General features: G+C 44.1%; 1 pseudogene; it reads left to right on the forward strand.

Annotated features, from left to right (window-relative positions):
• Positions 1 to 2222: 2222 nt before the first annotated feature.
• LOC118576257 lies at positions 2223 to 3852 on the forward strand (annotated as a pseudogene).
• The last annotated feature ends 818 nt before the right edge of the window (positions 3853 to 4670 follow it).

The following is a 4670-nucleotide window of genomic DNA, read 5'->3' on the forward strand; positions in this document are numbered from 1 at the left end:
GAAAGACAGAGGCTATGGATTTGTTCCAGGTTATGATACATCAGGTTTGACCAGCCAATAGTCCCTGAAAGGTCTCTGATGACACCATGACCCTAATGATCCAACATCCAGAATGGTTTCAAGGCAACTGGCTCAGAAGATACACCCTCATGGACTACTCCATATTCCTAAAATTTTCTTTGTGTCCTCATAAGATACAGCGCCCCGCTCCAGCAGGAAGTAGTAAGAGAAGCTACACCCAAATTCCCAAATATACCAAGCTGGCTTTTGAGATGGAATTGACTCACTCCTTCTCTAAACACAGGCATATTGCTAAAAGAAAAGATTAAGAGATTCTTATGTCCCAAATCAGAAGAGCCCTCTGATGTGGGGCAAAGAAAAAACATTTTTTTATTTAAAACATGTTGATTATAAATGCAATCTCTTTCTAAAGAAAGAAAAAGGGGATAGTATAGATATGATAGGATAAAAGGATTGATTAATGAATCTACTTTTAAAGAGCAACAACTTGTTTGAAATGTTTTACATTGCTATGGATTTTAGTTTATTGATTCAGATTTAAAGTTAATTTTGTTATACTGTATATTTATTTCTACTCTCATTTGAGGTATTATGTTTATGTATCTCATTTAGATTGGGATGGATAATTAAGAAATACAGATTAACAATTAGTCTTCTATGATAGTCAAACTTATAGTCATGTTAAGTTTTCTAGGTATACATAGATATATTTCATATAGATAGATAATCTTCAAACACCTACAGAATATGGCATTTAAAATATTTTTTTAAAAATTTATACTTTCTGGACAGTGAGACATGTCTGCTTCTGGCAGCACCAATTTAATTCAGAGAGGAGTATGGGCTTTTACTCCATATGGGAGTTTATCTTCTTCTTGGCAAAAACAGCCATTGGGCAAGAAACTGTTCTTGGCTGGACTGCTTGAGTGAATGGACATGTAGGACCCATAGAAAGGTAACCACTGAACTTTTCTTAGTGAAATAGTCCTTCAGGTTCCTGCTCACAGAGGAAACTGCCAGACATTATGTAGGACACTGAGAGAAGTGACCGAGAGACTCTAGCCCTGTGGGCTGAAAACAGATGCCCCAACTTTACAAAGGAACATTAGGTGGTTGTCCAGACTGCCAGCTGTCTCTGTCTAGCCTGTAAAACTCCCAAAAGTTGCTTTCATCCTTCTCCCATTTTTCAGGAATTAGTATATCCTTCTGAGGTATTTGATGTAGCTGAAGACTAGTTGTAATTTTCCTTAGTTATGATAAAAGATAAGTTAGATTTGAAACCTCAAACTCACAAATATAGGATAGATAAGATATCTTCTTTAATTTTGCCAACTATAAATAGACTAGATATTATAATTAGACTAGATATTGTAACTGTAATTCTTGTTGATAATTGTTTTGTTATCTGTAATTTCACTATGTGAAAGTTATAACCTTCCTTTTTGAAAAAAAGAAAAGGGAAAGTGCTGTGGGATGTTCTGTATGTTAAATGTGTTGCTCTGATTGGTTAATAAATAAAACACTGATTGACCAGTAGCCATGTAGGAAGTATAGGCAGGACAAGAGAAAAGAGAATTATGGTAAGTGGAAGGCTGAGGCAGAGAGACACTGCCAGCCACCACCATGACAAGGAAGATGTAAGGTACCAGTAAGCCACAAGCCACATGACAAAGTATAAATTAATAGAAATGGATTAATTTAAGATAGAAGAAGTACATAAAAAGAAGCCTGCCATGGCCATACAGTTTGTAAGCAATGTAATTGTTTGTGTGTTTACTTGGTTGGGTCTGAGGGGCTGTGGGACTGGCAGATGAGAGAGAGATATCCTGATGTGAGCCAGGCAAGATCAGAAAAACTCCAGCTACAGCACAGCTTTTGAAGCCCAGGAGAATTTGGAAAAGCTGTTGGATGGTGGCAAAACTAGTCCTGAAGAGCATGGGGATAGCTCTCTGCTGCAACACTAACCCTGAGGTCCTCCACCACTTTCCCTCTTCAGGGACAAGCCAGATCTCACCTGCTTGATCGACACCAACTTCCTAGCACAGCTACCCCCAGAGCCTACTCAACCCAAGCACCAGGCAGGATGTGGCAGCTCTCGGGACTCTAGCTATGACTTCAGCCAGCTAGTGAAGCATATGTACAAGGAGGAGGGCCTGGCTGCAATGCCTCTGGCACTGCACCCACCCTCTCCAGGATCCTAGATGCCCCAGGCTTGTGAAGAAGAGGGGACTGCACCCAAGAAGAGCTCCCCTCCTCTGGCCTGGGCTCCCAGCACAGCCAGAACTATCTGGAGCTTGGAGCTACATGGAAACCTCATCAGAGTTGGGCAAAGCAGTGGCCTGCTGGAGGTATGGAATGCCATTGAAGGGGTGCTCTGCTGCAGCAACAAGAAGGTCTCCTCAGATATCACAGCCCTTGTCTTCCCAGATAAGAGGATTGTAGCTACTAGGCTTAATGGTTCCCTTGATTTCCTTTCCTTAGATACTCACACTTCCCTCAGCCCCCTGCAGTTCAGAGGGACCCCAGGGCAAGCAGATACCTCCCAGCCCAGTGCAGGAATGTGAGGACATGGAGAGCCTCTGGGACCTGCCCTGTGATGCACTTACAGAAACCATCAACAGCTCAGGGTCTTCACTAACCCTGTCTAATGGAGGCTGCCTCTCAGCTAGGGATCTGCCTCCAGGGCCAAGCCATGAAGCCCTGGAGAAGGTTTTGGTCATTCAGGAGTCAGAGAGGAAGAAGAAGCTCCATTTCCATCCACAGCAGCTGTACCTCTCAGTGAAACAGAGAGCTGCAGAAAATGATCCTTATGATGTTAGACAACCTAGACCTCAAGGTCCAGTGTTACCATCAGAGCAAATACACACCTCTGCATTCAGCTACACAAAAGTGGTCCATGGAGATTTGTCATGTGCTGCTGCAGGTCAAAGTCAACATCAATGCAGTAAATATGCCACAATACATGCCTGATGGAGGCCATAGTAAACAACCATCTGGATGCAGCACATTACATGGTGCAGCTTGGTGGCTGTGTCTATAACAAGGAAAAGGATGGCTCCACCTGTCTCCATCATTGCCAAAATTGGGAACTTGGAACTTGTTAGCCTACTGCTGAGCACAAGACAGGAGGATATGAATGAGCAGGACAGTGGGGACTGGATGCCCATCATCTGGGCAGCCAAGCACAAACACATTGACATGATCTGGATGCTTCTGAACCCAGGGTGCTGATGTCACCCTAACTGACAATGAAGAAAACATCTGCCTGCACTGAACCTCCTTTACTGGCAGTGCTGCCATTGTCGAGGTCCTCTTGAATGCCCAGTGTGACCTCCATGCTGTCAACTACCATGAGGAGACACCGCTACACATGGCTGCCATGAAGAGCTACCATGACAATGTTCTGTTGTTCCTGTCTCATGGAGCCAACCCTGAGCTTCGAAACAAGAAAGGAGACACAGCATGAGACCTGACGCCAGGGTGTCCTGGTATGTGGATTTTTTGTTTGTTTGTTTGTTTTTGTTTTTTGAGACAGGTTTTCTCTGTACAGCTTTGCGCCTTTCCTGGAACTCACTCCGTAGACCAGGCTGGCCTTGAACTCAGAGATCCACCTGGCTCTACCTCCAAAGTGCTGGGATTAAAGGTGTGCACCACCACCGACTGCATGGCTGGTGTATACTGCAGCTCAACCACAGGCTTAGGCTCGAGGTTGGGAACTGGGCTGTGCATACTGACAAGATCATCTGCCAGGATGTTGTTAGAGGCTATAAGAATGTGCTCATCCCCTGCATCAATGGTGTGAATGGTGAGCTTCATCAACCACTAGTATGACCCTAACATCATCCCTGTCTGGGTATTCATGCTGCACCTACAGTCTCCACACATTACTTTTTTCAGTTCCAGGGACATTCAGACTGGGGAAGAGCTGGGGTTTGACTATGGTGACCAACTCTGGAATATCAAGAACAAGTATTTCACCACCTGCCAATGGGGCTATGAAAAGTACAAGCACTCAACAGAGGCTATTGCCCTAGAGCAGAGTCACCTAGCTTGTCTGGACAGAAACACTGAACTGTTGCTTGAGCTCAGTTCCTTGGCCCTTATAAACACCTGAGGACCCTTAAAATCCAGGCTGGGGCACTGCCCTTCAGACATTCCTCCATCAGACCCCAGTTAGGCCTGGAAGGTCACAGCCCTTCTCCCAGAGCTTGTTTCTCACTGGGAAGATGACTTTGTGGCTGGCCACACTCCACTGAGCCAGGCCTCAGTTTGCTGATCTGCCAACTGATTTCCTATGTTCTTAAAAAAATGTTAGGTTTGACGTGAAACAAAAAAAGGAGGAGGTGCCAAATGGGTAAACTTCGTAAAGAGGTACCCTAAGCCTGAGCATTAAAATAAGGTGGACTTATTTAAAAAAACAAAAAGGGCTGGGCGAGTTTAAATGAAATGAAATCTAGATAGTAACTCTTACTAAAAGCAGCCATTGTCTGTGGGACTCGTCTGAAGAGAACTATAAAGTTATCTGAGGTCAGGAGTTTGACGATCAAGTCTGTGGGTTTCTTTGCCCTGATTCCAGAGAAGTCAGCAATGATAAAACCACAAAGCAAGACTGAATACCCCAGCATTCCCAGTGTGGTCTGGAAGAGGAA

Source organism: Onychomys torridus, unplaced genomic scaffold (assembly GCF_903995425.1).
Source record: "Onychomys torridus unplaced genomic scaffold, mOncTor1.1, whole genome shotgun sequence".
NCBI classification, from domain to species: Eukaryota; Metazoa; Chordata; class Mammalia; order Rodentia; family Cricetidae; genus Onychomys; species Onychomys torridus.